The 14,581-nt window shown below is 41.5% G+C and overlaps 1 pseudogene; it reads left to right on the top strand.

Moving 5' to 3' along the window:
• LOC125900931 (apolipoprotein B-100-like) overlaps positions 1-14,581 on the top strand; it is a 134,196-nt pseudogene that overhangs the window by 62,112 nt on the left and 57,503 nt on the right.

Below are 14,581 nucleotides of genomic sequence, written 5' to 3'. Positions count from 1 at the left end.
AAATTATTTTTTGACACATCATACATGTTGTGCTTGTCTACGCTACCACCAGATAAAACCCTGCCTTCCTTTCTACAATTTATTTGGTATGGAAGCGTCATTGTGCATGCATAGCTAAGATCTAACACAGACACTTGTAATATCAATCCAGGTCCCACAGGATCTCATGAAAGACATCGCAAACAGTGTCCAGAAGCTCATGGATGAAGTCCGTTTCTCTCCAACCCCTGAAGCCATCGCTTATCTTTGGCTTTTGGGAGCTGAGATCGGATATATGAAGACCAGCGACTTGAGAAACATGGCTAAGACTCTGTCCATGTACTATGATGTTTTCATCAGGGTGCTTCCTTTAAAGGTGAGATCAGTGTTTCCTAAAATGAATTCTGCAAGAGAATGAAACTGAAAACAAACAAACAAAAAACACAACCATGCATTTTTATTGAGCAAGGATTTCTTCTTCTTTTGGGATAAAAGCCTAACAAATTTAACTGAAATTATCCATAATTCTGAGAGTCTTCTTTTATCACATTTAATTGCTTTGGAAAGAAGCTCCAGTTCTTATGTAGCTGGTGCATGATTACATTAACGTTAGTTAGTTATTTGGTCAGGTTAACAAAGTTATTTTCAATCAATCAATCAATCAATCAATTTTATATATAAAGCCCAATATCACAAATCACAATTTGCCTCAAAGGGCTTTACAGCATACAACATCCCTCTGTCCTTTGGACTCTCGCAGCGGATAAGGAAATACTCCCCCAAAAAAACCCTTTAACGGGGGAAAGAAACGGTAGAAACCTCAGGGAGAGCAAATAAGGAGGGATCCCTCTTCCAGGATGGACAGACGTGCAATATATGTTATATAGAACAGATCAACATGATAAACTAACAGTAATCCGTATGACACAATGAGACAGAAAAAGAGACAGAGACAGAGAGAGATGCAGGACAGACAGTAATGATAATAGCTTACAACAACATTAATGATATTACAATAATAATTACAGCTATTGTGGTACAATATGTTGAAAGTATATATCTGATAGTATACATATGTGACAATAATCATATGTGTAACAGCAGCAGGAGGCATCAGGCATCTCTGAAAGAAAGGGAAGATAAGATATTGGTCTATAGTTGGCTAACACCTCTGGATCCAGGGTGGGCTTTTTTAGAAGAGGTTTAATTACAGCTGAGGACTGAAGGAATACAAGGCTCAATAGAGCTGTGACTCTCAGTCAGCCTGGCTACGTCGCTGAAAAGAAACCTGGGGTTGTGCTTATTTTATTCTATTAATGCTGAGTAATAGTTTGCTCTGGCATTGCAGAGGCCCTTTTTATACGTTTTGAGACTCTGTTCCCAGACTAAACAAGATTCTTCCAGTTTTGTTAATCACCGATTCCTTTCAAATTTTCGCAATATCAGTTTTAATGTTCGGGTTTGAGAGTGTTGTTCGTAGCGAGCCTGCAGCGCTTTTGACAAGATGATCAGTTCGGGAGAGTTTAAAGTTGGTACGGGAAACCTCTGTTACAGAAGGACATGGTATTAAATTTAATGTCGATGGAATCTTTGCCTTAAATTTTGCGACAGCACTATCTGATAAACATCTAGTATAGTGAGTGGCGTGTAATGGAGTAAAAAGAACCCAAAAGTTATTAAATAATGGTCTGACAGAGAGGGATTCTGTGGAAAGACTGTTAGGTTATCAATTTCAATTCCATATGTCAGAACTAGATCGAAGGTATAGTTAAAACAGTGAGTGATAAAAGTACACCCTGACCGAAGCCAGTGGAGTCTAATAATGAGATAAACGCAGAAGCCAGGGAGTCATTATCAACGTCAAAATGAATGTTAAAATTAAGCAATATCGCACGAGAGGGAGTGATGTTGTACTGTATATCATCACGGCTGTGATTCGGTCATAGGCACGAGGCTGCAGGCAATTACAGCTGTGACGTTATACAGTACAACATCACGACCTCGGGTGTGATATTGCTTTTGTACAACAGTTCAGCAACAGCTTAAACAGCAATGCTGAGTAAGGAAGTCTTAACAAAAGGTGATGAAATAAATTATTTAAGTATGTTATGTAGCTCCGCGAAAAAAAATAGTTCCCCCAGTCTGTTGCCAGGCAACGCAGCACCCACACCAGGAACTCACAAGCTACTTTGTATTTACATTGATCTGCAACTGTGTAACTTTGTCCAGTTCGGCTGATGAAACATTGGCAAACCTGGATGTTGGCATGGCGGGATTCTTCTTCCACTCTCCCTCATCCTCATCAGTACCTCATCAGATGATTATTGATAATTCAGTATATATGTAGCTGTAGTGTCAGTTTGCGTCAATGTAGCAAGTGTGACAGTTGGTTAATTAACGGTTGTATTTATATGTATAACACATGTGAGTGGAGTGACTTTACTGTTACATGTCCTAGTGATGTCGTACTCTATATCAGCATTCATGGAATGCCTCATCCAATCAAATTACTTGGTCGGAGCTAACAATTGTATAATCACCTACAATAATAACTTTATCTGAGAATTCAGATGCTACTTCAGAATACGGGCCAGGAGCACGGTACACTATAACAAATAAAAGTGGCTGCGAGGTTTTCCAGGTCGGATGTAAAAGACTAAGAACCAGGCTTTCAAATGAATTATAATCTAGTTTAGGTTTAGGGCTGATTAATAGACTAGAGTTAAAAATGGCTGCAACTCCCCCTGCTCGGCTGCTGCCTCGAGGAATGTGGGTATTATTATGACTGGGAGGAGTGGATTCATTTAGACTGACATATTCATCTTGACACAGCCAGGTTTCATTGAGGCTGAGTAAATCAATATGATTATCTGATATTAATTTGTTTACTAACGCTGCAAACACATTTAATTCTCCTGTTTTGTCTTTCTATCACAGAAGAGGTTTTTAATTGTTATTAGGTTGTTATGCACAACTCCTCTTTGTTAAATTTTAGATTTAGATAATTTAGATGGTTGGGGGACAGACACCGTTTGTATAAAACTATGGATGGCTAACTGCACTAGAAGCTCAGAAAAGCGTGTAGGACTGCGATTCTGAGTCCTGGTCTCAACTCTGGGTTGTCAGGGTTTTGAATTACTAATAAACATGGCCAGGTTTCTAGATATGTGAGCAGCTCCATCCAAAGTGGGATGAATGCCGTCTCTCCTAATCAGACCAGGTTTTCCCCAGAAAGTTTGCCAATTATTAACGAAACCCACATCGTTTGCTGGACACCACCTGGACAGTGAGCGATGAAATGATGACATGCAGCTAACATCTCATCAGTGGTTCGATTTGGGAGGGGTCCAGAGAAAACTACGGAGTGCGACATAGTTTTAGCATATTCACACACCGAGGTGACATTCATTTTTGTGACTTCCGACTGGCGTAACCGGGTGAATAACAATCTTATTAAATCTACGTTTAGCCTTAGCCAGCAGTTTTAAATTTGACTCAGTGTCACCCTCTCTGGCCCCAGGGATACATTTTATTATGGCTGCTGGTGTTGCTAACCTCACGTTTCTCCAAATAGAGCTGCCAATGATCAGCGGGTTCTCCTCAGCGGGTGCGTCACTGAGTGGGGAAAAACGGTTGTAAACATGAACAGCCTGGTGGTGAACCGTGGGCTTCGGCTTGGAACTACGCTTCTCCCGGACAGTTACCCAGTCTCCTGGCTGCACGGGGGTTACTGGGGGACTGCTAGCAAAGGCTACACTATGTGGCTCTGCACCGGCTACAGGGGGCAGGCTAACTACTGCAGCTACCAAGTGATTTTCCATGGTGCGGAGCCGTGCTTCCAATTCACTAAGCCTCGCCTCCAACACAGCAAATAAACTACACTTGTTACATCTACCACTGTCGCTGAAGGAGGCAGAGGCATAACTGAACATCTGGCACACAGAGCAAGAAAGAGCAGCAGGAGAAGGAGAAATGTTAAGCTAATTTAGCTAACAAGGCTAATAACGTGCAAACAACAGCTAAAATTAGCAAGAAAGTTGTTAAAAATAGGAGAGCTATAAGTGCTTAAACAGAACTAATGTGGGTTAAGACATGAAGTAGATGTTAAGCAAGTGAAGTGAGGAAAAACAGAAAACAAGGTGGTAGGAGTTCACTAGAGCAGCATAGAGACGTTATCACAGAAACACCGGAAATTTCACAACACGCTTACCGCAGAACGTCAGTACATTATACGTCATATATTCATTCAACCTTTTTTGTTTTCTTTTCAACAGGCCTTTTTGGCATGGACATCTGGCACTGAAAATGAAGTCTTTGCCCACTATATCTTCATGGAGAATGCCTTCTCCTTACCCACTGCCACTGGCTTCCCTTTGAAGTTCTCACTGGCTGGTGTGTTTGCACCTGGTGTCAAAGGAGGCCTGACTCACTCACCTGCTAACTCACTGGTAAGTTAGCCTCTTATGAAGTTAAATATGTTGTAAAATGTGATAGCTTGTAGACATGGGTGAGAATTTGTAGAATAAAAGTCTGAACTTGTATGTTTGAAATTCATACACCTGTGCTCTGAATGTAATGTCACAGATTTTTTTTTCACAATAGATTAATATTTATGAAAATAAAATGAGAGCTACAAACTTTTGAGTTTCAGTACAACCAAGACTCAGTGAGTACAACCTCTCAAACCGGTTGTTAACATGTGCTCTCAATTTGTAAAGATGAGCTCTATTTTGTACAGTCACACAGCAAGGTGTCAAAGTTTTTCCCCTTCCCGCGGGAGTTGTATGTTAGCAGAGCTGATGTCCTAAAATAGACGGGTCAGGGAACTAGCTTTAAGGCTTAAGTCCCAACCAATTGTGCCACCGTGTAAAACATAGCACTGGTGCCTAGATCACAACACATAGTATCTTTTATAGTATCACCAGAATAATTTACAACATTAATGGTGCCCTTTGGTGAGGCCTATATTGTTGTTCCCAACATAAATGGTGCCTCCATAGGACGCCTAAAACTGTTGTTCCCAACATAATTGGTGCCTCCATATGACACCCAGAAAGTGCAGATGATATGCAGAGGTTTCCGAAACTGACAGTAGAGGGCAACACCACAACATGACGCTGAGACAGGAGCAGAGCAGAGTGGCAGAGGTGTGAGGAGATGACTCTAGTTAGAGTCTCAATAGCGGTGAAACCACGTGGCTAGAACCTTCCTTGTTACAGCATCGATGAAACCACCTCTTAAAAAAAGAAAAAAAATCACTCATCATTGATTGATAGATCTGTCACTTTTGGTTACCTTGGGCCATTATAATAAAGGCTTGGGTAACCCCTTCCCTAACAGTGTTGAGGGTACCCCCAACACTACAAAGTAACGCGTTACCACCAAAAATGGCTTTTTTCAGTAACGAGTAGTGTAAGTCACTACTGTCCCTAAATGAAGTAATCACATTACAGTTACTAATCAAACACTTAAGTCGTTACTTGCGTTACATAAATTCATCATTAGATCTTCCCCTTACTTATGAGTTAGTGACGATGGGCTTCAGGCTGTTGCCAACGGGTCGTCCTCCGTGTCCAGCTGGTCAGCGTCGAACACAGATGCGGGGACGAGCCAGAGGATGGGAGAGTTTCTTCCGCAAACAAGCACCAAGACACGGGCAGACATGGGAGCAGCTTCACATGTTTACAGTAGATAGCAGGAGTAAGGACAGACATCTGACTCTGCTACTCTGTGGTGCACACTTAGAGTTTATAATTGTAACATCCGTTGCCCTACTAAGTATTGATAACACACTTAGTATTTTACAAATTTGAGTTTTTTTATTTGATAAACTTGGTGCTGATATACAAAAATGAACTAAATGACTGTGGGGCAGTGGGCACCGAATATAATCATAATACCTTTACACACACGCCTGCATACCCCATGGAGCACACAATAGTCAGCCCCAAAAGACGACAGGCTCGGAGTGATTGTCAGGACACAGGCCAACGTCTGAGCTGCAGTATTCACCGTAATGGAAAGTGCATTGGAAGTACTAAAGGTTGAATGTGTTTGTTGCAATAAGTCACGCCCACTTTGACCAATCATTACCAAGCTTTGCGGCTGGCCTCAGGACTGTCCCCACATCATGCTCACCAATTTTCGTATAAATCCGATCAACTTTTATGAAATGGGATATTTCTGGGTTTACAGCGTCCACTAGTGGCCAATTTGGGCCAAATTTGGCACCGAGCCTCTGAAGAACCTCTGGAACAAGTGTGTTAAGTGTCATGTTGATATAATTCAGTCTGACAAAAATATGCAACAATATGTGTATTTTAGCTAGCAATTTTTTTTTTTTGTCGTCAATAATTCGCATTTTTTGACCGGGCAAAAATCTTTTGATAACTTTAGATCAGGTCCATCTTGAGAGTTGACCTGCCAAGTTTCATGCAGTTTGGGCAAAATATGTAGTTAAAAGAAGTAAGTTTCGGATGTGTTGTGACTTAGCGAAAGAAATGTGCAGTGGAAGTGAGCGGGGCCTATGTCAGAAAGGCCAGCTCTATGTGGATATAAAGTTTATGAATGTGTGATTTAAAATGTGGAAGTTAAAGGAAAAAACGCGTTTGCATCTGTTTTAGCGCCACCTAGTGGAGTATCTGCACAATTTTTGATGTGATAGGTCTATGTCCTACTCTACATGTACTCTGTAAATTTCACAGTGCTTAGTACAATACTGCAGCTGAAATGGAGGAGCAGGAATGGCCCTACATCATACCCACCAAATTTCATAAAAATCAGTGTAGCTGTTTAGGAGATATAAACTTCCCATGTTTATAGCGCCCCCTAGGAGCCAATGTTCACCAACTTCAGTTCACATCCTCATAGTCGCATACTAACCCAGGATCTCAACTTTGGTTTTGATAGCTTTTAATTTGACAAAGATACAGAACAGATTGCATTTTTATAGCTAGCTACAAAAATTTGTTCATTAATAATTCACACATTTTTTGACCGAGCAAAATTCTGTTGATAACTTTAGATCAGGGCCATCTTCTGAGTCTAGGTGCCAAATTTCATGAAGTTCGGTTAAAATCTCTAGGAGAAGTTTGAAAAAGTAGGTTTTGATTGATGATAAAAGTTGGGCAGAAGTGGGCATGGCCATGGTCAAGTGATGCAGCTCCATTCAGGGAATCCATGGATGTAAGACTTTTGAATGTGCCACATACGGTGTGGGAGTTACATGCCGAAACGTGTTTGCCTTGATTGTAGCGCCCTCTGCAGGCGCACATATGTAATTTCTTGCGTCTTAGGTCCCTGCAGGGGTCTGGACCAACCCTCCAAATTGCACCACCCTCCCTTACACAGTGTAGCCTGCAGCACCACTTTTATTTACGGAATAATAATGAGATGTATAATAATAATAATTAAAGCTGCAAGCAGCTGTGATCGGGCCCTTGCTCCCCCATGCAACCACGGGGGCCTGAGGCACACAGGGGCTGTGGCACGAATCGAGAAGGGAGAAAATCCCTGGCAGGAGCAAAAAAATGCAATGTTTTGTTTATCCACCAGGGGCACTGGGAGTGTAACTAAATGAGTGCAGGTGTGTCCAGGGGCGGATCCTCATCACACATGTTAAGTTTCGAGCAAATTGGACAATGTCAATGTATAATAGGGCATTTCCTGTTTCCACAAGGGGGTGGCATGAGCAAGATTGCTTACGAGCATATGGAGGCATTGAGGACAGGGCTCTTATCATGTACAGAAATTTTGAAGCAGTTTGGATGAAGTCTGTGGGAGAGAGAGCTGCTTCAATATGCATGGAGATGCATCAAATATGGTGGTGCCATGGAAGCCACGCCCCTTGACACAGAGAAAAGCTTTGATTAACTTTTGATCAGCATGGTCTCTGGATGATCTATAAAAAATTTGACGTCGATTGGATGAAATCCCTAGGACTAGTTTGTTAAAATACAACGTGGAAATCACGCCAAAATGACAAGTCAAAATCAAAATGGCTTCCTGTTTGGAATAGACCATTGGTGCCAGAGACTTTTATGTGTGTCTGGACAACATACACATGTGTACCAATTTTCATGTTCCAACTCCAAAAAAAACCCTATGGGGAGGGTTTTTTGAAAATTTCAAGGGAGCATTATAGAGACATTTTGTCCCCCCCCATGGGCGACACCCCTATCAGATGCAAGAGCTCGCCATTCTTGACCTGTGTATCAATTTTCATGAGGATATGAGGTCGCTGAAGCCATCAAAAAGTCAAACGTATTTGGTGGCGAAGGAGGCGCCATAGCGGCCACGCCCCTTGACATAGAGAAAAGCTTTTAATAACTTTTGATCAGCATGGTCTCTGGATGATCTGTAAAAAAAATTGTAGTCGTTTGGATGAAATCTCTAGGACTAGTTTGTTAAAATACAACGTGGAAATCACGCCAAAATGACGAGTCAAAATCAAAATGGCTGACTTCCTGTTTGGAGTAGACCATTGGTGCCAGAGACGTTTATGTGCGTCTGGACAACATACAGATGTGTACCAATTTTCACGTTCCAACTCTAAAAAAAAAACCCTATGGGGAGTATTTAGTGGCGAGGGATCGATAGTCACCACGCCGCCACATGGACACCGTTAGACGTAGCTTCACACCGTTCATAAGGTAGCTTCACCAACTTGTTCTGCATGCATTAGAATTGGAATGAAGTTGATGCGGTCAAGTTTGTGGCATCAGTATATGTTAAAGTCAAAAGTGGTCACTTCCTGTTACCAGCAGGGGGGCTCTATGAGTAAGGTGGGATATTAACATATCGGGTCGTTTGGGCCAGAGACATCATCATGTCCAGCAAGTTTGAAGCTGCTGAGATCAAGTATGTGGGGGTGAGAGCCATTCGAAATTCGATGGCGAGAAAACGAAAAGTCGCCAAAATTTTCATGCCCTTTGTCAAGCTTTTAATAACTTTTGATCAGCATGTTCTCAGGATGATCTGTACCAAATTTGAAGTCGATCGGATGAAATCCCTAGGAGGAGTTCGTTCACACATGTCAAAAATTCAAATCAAAATGGCTGACTTCCTTTTGGGTTTACGACATGTGTCCAAGAGGATTTTTGGGTGTCTTGGCATGTTCTATGAGCCCACCAATTTCTGTGCGTGTAAGTGATACGCTGTAACGCTTTAGGTAGCCAGAGGCAGAGAGGCATTCAGAGGCGATGCCACTGTCTGAAAGATTTTGACTGTATTCTGAACTGTGGTCAGAACTGTCAGGGATGATGTGCTTATCATCAGACCTGTCATTTGGCAGGTCACAGTTATTGGCTAGAATTGCTGAGTATGGCTCTCTACAGCTTCTGTACTGTGAATGGCCATCTCCACGCAGTTGGGAGACATAGCGGCTACACTTCTTATCTCCCTGCTGTCTTTTCACATCCCCCTTTGAGCTGTTGTGAGGGTGGTATTTTTGGGCAGGAAACCTGTGTGACACTGCAGAGTTTGAACTGGCAGGCTCACTTGGTATGCCCTTGGCTTTGGAAGTGACAGCAGTTCCCCAAGCTACCTGTGTCAACTTCCTGAGCTCATGCATGGAGGGGATACCTCTACACATCATGAGTACAACACAAGTGTGTTCATAAGGATGCAGGTTCCGCAAGAACAGGGACTTGAAGATAGGTTTCTCTTTTAAGCCTGCTGCATTCTTGCCCTGAAAGTACACATGCCTCAAATGTTTGTAATAATCCCTAGGATTCTCATGACGGGAATGTTTAATTCGGAGGGCTGCAAGCATTGAAGAAATCTCATCAGCAGTAGAAGAAAATTCTTCTGTCCGTACTTGATGGAGCTTTGTGTAGTCATCTCTGCCACTGGGAGGCTGACATTGGATAAAATTGTGGATAGCTTTCAAGCTGCTCTTTCATACAAGTTTGATCTTCTCCCTTTCGGTTGCATGGGGCAGAATATCTTGAAGAAAAACTCCATGTCTCCTCAACGCCTGTGTCTGGAGTCAGGTCACTGATACCTCTGTCTGTTGGTGGTGGTTGGGGAGCTGACTTTATTCCCAAAGACTTAGGGTAAGGTGGGAAAAGTTTCCATCTTCTGAGTGGAGAAGGTGTCAATTTTTCACTAAGGATGGAGTGTGAATCAGAAAAGCCAGAGTTACATTGGCTGAGAGACTGTCCTGAGGCAAGATGTTCTGATCTAAGCCTAAACAGTTCTTCCTTATGCGAGGTCTAGCTCTGCTGAATGCAACACTTCTAAATAGTGCATAGCTTTCTTGTTAGCCATCTGGATGCAGTATGTGTATCACACCTGTCACTGAGTAGAGAGTTTATCTCTTTACTGCACTTACTGAGACTCAACCTGCTGATGAGTTCAGAACAGCCAGGGTTTAGGCTCTGTGCAAGAGATGGGATAAACTGTTTTACACAGGGGTTCTCCATTGTTGGTTCTGGAAAGGAGGGTGAGGCTAAAACAGGTTGTCTTAGTACGAAAAGCAAATATGTTGTTGGCTATGGTGTTGCTTGGCAGACACCTTTAAGAGAAAGTTGTGAGGTACACTAGCCAAACAAAAGAATGTGCTGGCCTTCACTGTGGCGGGTAGCCAAAAGGGCCAAAAGGTAAATGCAAATTTACAGTAAGTTTGCTTCCAAAAATTACAACATAAACTAACTGAAATGCACGGCAGTAATAGAGTTGTATCTTAAGGTGAACTCAAGCCGGAACTTAGGTAGTAACAATTTGTGAAGATGTGAAGAATGATTTATCCTTTGTTAAAGAGAGTATCTCCCCTGACACTGACTGTAATGTGGTCATCAGCCAGGAATGTGTGAATAAGATGCTAAATAAGGTGAACATCAGAGAGGCCCCTGGCCCAGATCAAATCTGTGGGCCCACACTAAATTACTGCGCTGATCAATCAAGTCCCTGATTTATGGAAATCTTCAAAAATAATTCCTGTTCCAAAAAAATAATCTCCTAAACAATTCAACAATTTTATACCAGTAGCACTTACTTCGCTCTGTATGAAGTTCTTTGAGAAAATAGTGAGGAATATCATTCCTTCTCATGTGGAGGGGAAAATTGATCCTCTTCAGTTCGCCTATCAGGCAGGTGAAGGTGTGGAGGACGCCAAGCTTTTTATCCTGAACTGCCTCTGCAAGCACTTGGAGAAGCCCCAAGCCCATGCTAGGCTCTTATTTGCTGATTTTTCCTCAGCTTTTAATACGATGCAGCCGCATCTTTTAATTAAGAGGCTAATTAGTGTTTTTAATCTGCCTCACCAGCTTGTGTTATGGTTGTCAGATTTCCTGACTAACAAGAAGCAGAGGGTTTCTGCAAATGGCTGTGTATCAGACTCTTGTGTCCTATCCACAGGTTCACGTCAAGGATGTGTCCTTTCCCCTTTACTCTTCATCCTGTACACGGATGAATGTAGGAGTGCCAAGGCAGGCAGTTACTTAATTAAATTTTCAGATGACACTGCACTGCTGTCCCTTCTTCAGGGACCCAAATCAGGCCACAAGGAGGCTCTTGAGGACTTTGTTTCATGGTGTGATGAAAACCACCTAGACCTGAATGTGTCGAAAACAAAGGAGCTTATGATAGATTTTAGATGGAACAGAGTTGCAGTTGTAGACAGCATCATACACAATGAGATTGTGGAAAGGGTGTCCTCATACAAATACTTAGGTACCTTTTTTGATGACAACCTCAAATTTGATGTGAACACTGCAGATATTGTAAAGTGTGGGCAACAGAGAATCCATCTTCTCCGCAAAACTTGACTCCTTTTCTGACAGTCCCACCATTCCTCGTCGTTTTTATCAGTCTTTTATTGAAACCCTCCTGTGTTTCTCTTTTATTTGTTGGTTCCCCAACCTCATGCTGCAGAATAAAAACAGCCTATACAGCATCATTAAAACATGTTCTAAAGTCACAGGAGTGAAACTGAGGGATCTGGCCAGCTTTTGTGACCAACAAATGCTTAGAAAAGCCACTTGCATTTTGGCATCTCCTGGCCATGTACTAGCAGGTGAATTTGCTCTGTTGCCCTCAGGTTGTTGGTATGTCATGCCTGCACGCAAAACTAACCGCCAGTCAAAATCTTTTATTGCTTCGGCCATTCGTCTTTTAAATTCTTCATAATGCACTTTATTGACATTTTATGGGCCAATATTTATTATATTTATTAACCTTGTCACTTTTTCTATTTATTCCTGATTCCACTATATTCCTAGCACCTTTGTATTCTGTGTGTGTCCTATGTGTTTATTGTATGCGTTGTGTTCACATGTTGTTGTGCTGGGCTGCTCAAACCAATTGCCTCTTGTGGGATTAATAAAGTTGTCTGAGTCTGAGTCTGAATAACAGCAAGGTACACAACTTCACAGGGCTGGTAACACCCTGTGGCTCCTATGCGTTATCTCTTACTTAGGCTGAAATGCAGGGCAGTTACAGCCAGTTCTGTCTCACACAAGTTCTCTGTTTCACAGAGCTGGTGGCATACTGTGATTAATTAAAAGGAGAATAGAAACAATAGAATCAACAGCAGATTCTGACAGATTGACCAGCTTGCATTGAATACCTGGTAATCAAATGCTGAACCTAAATCCTTTCAAGTTTCAACAGGGTCGTCCAATTTGAATAGCTAGTGTAACACTATGAGGGCTTGAGGTAACAGTTCTCAATCACACAATGTCTCTCAATCTCAGTCTAGACTATCCAGACTATCGCAGGGCTAACACATAGAGTAATGAATGAGTAATGAAGTAATTATGTTAAATAATGTGACTTAATTTACATTAAATTAATAACAATAACCAAATTTCATAGTAAAGACTGAAGGATTTCGGAGTTCTTGACGTAGCAAAAGTTGACTATTCATTCACTCTTGTGCAACATTAAACAGACAGCAGGTATGATTCCAAAATTATATTTATTTATAAAGGAAGCAAAGCAGATGAAACACACAAATTCTAATTAACTAACTTACTATATTCAAGCAAGTGTGTGTGTGTGTGTGTGTGTGTGTGTGTGTGTTAGAGAGAGAGAGAGAGAGAGAGAGAGAGAGAGAGAGAGAGAGACAAAGACAGGTGTGGTAATCAAAGGGCAGTTTGGCCTACAAAACAAAATGGCTGACAACAGAGAACTACAAGATGGCAGAATCAAAGCTGGCTTCAGATCGGGGGAGGTCTTGACCTACTGGACAGGACAAAGACAAAGGAAAAGAAGCGGGACTTTGAGTTGCCTCTTTGGGTGTAGCTCTGTTGAAAGCAAATTTGTAAATGAGCCAGTGTTTTCATTTCATTATTCATTAACCTTTATTTAACCAGGAAGATCCCATTGAGATTAACAACCTCTTTTTCAAGGGAGACCTGGCCAAGATAGGCAGCAGCAAGTACAAAACACACTTACAAATTACACAGATGAAACACAAACAAATAAAAGAAAAAAGTATTGAATTTACAAGCAGATTATGAAAAACAAGTACATGTAGTGGAGTCGGCCTAAAGTATTCTCAGTTTGGATTTAAAGGCAGTCAAAGAAATTAACCCTGTTAGTTTCCAGTCATTTTGTAACATATTCCATGCTAAAGGTGCAGAGTAGACAAAAGGCTTTTTACCCAATTCAGTACGGGCATATGGAACAGAACGCAACAAGTAGTCTTGAGAACGAAAGGAGCAAGGACCAGCACTTCTCTGTGCAATCAAGGAACAAATGTAAGAAGGCAGTAGACCAAGTAATGCCTTATATATAAAAGTATACCAATGACTAAGCCTTCGGGTGGCCAGAGCAGCCCATCCAACCCGAGAATATAACTCACAGTGGTGTGTCAATGGTTTGTAATTAGTGATGAACCTCAGAGAAGTGTGATAGACAGTGTCAACCATATTAAGACATTTAGCAGAAGCATTCATATGTAAAAGATCTTCATAATCCAACACTGGTACAAAGGTAGCAGCAACAAGTCACTTTTTTGCATTAAAAGAAAAACATAGCTTATTTCGAAAGTAAAAACCCAGTTTTATCCTCAGCTTCTTCACAAGTTTCTCTATATGCGGCTTGAAAGTGAGGGAGTCATCAATCAAGACAACCAGGTATTTATACTCGTGAACCACCTCTATTTCATTTCCCTCGAGAGTGGTCACTGAGGGGATAATTTGTGGCCTCTTGCTAGAAATAGAGAACAGCGTAAGCTTAGTCTTCTCTAAATTGAGAACAAGTTTCAGCTGAAGTAATGAGTGCTGGACAGCAACAAAGGCTTTCTGCAGGGATTCAATGGCCTGAACAAGAGTTGATCCACAACAGTAAATAACCGTGTCATCAGCATAGAAATGCAAATTAGCATCTGTCACATTTATACCTGAATCATTGATACAAATAATGAATAAGAGGGGACCTAATACAGAACCCTGCAGCACCCCCTTGTGGACAGTAACAATATCAGAACACAGGCCATCATATGTAATGCACTGAGTCCTATTACTGAGATAGTTGGTGAACCAATTAACTGCTTGCTCCGAGAGTCCTGATTGCAAGAGTCTAAGTTTTAAAATATCGTGGTCAACCATGTCAAACGCTTTCGACAAATCAATAAAAAGAGATGCACAATGTTGTT

This window comes from Epinephelus fuscoguttatus, linkage group LG14 (assembly GCF_011397635.1).
Source record: "Epinephelus fuscoguttatus linkage group LG14, E.fuscoguttatus.final_Chr_v1".
In the NCBI taxonomy this organism is placed as follows: Eukaryota; Metazoa; Chordata; class Actinopteri; order Perciformes; family Serranidae; genus Epinephelus; species Epinephelus fuscoguttatus.
The sequence above is the reverse complement of the archived record's forward strand: the minus strand, read 5'-3'. Positions and strand labels throughout refer to the sequence as shown.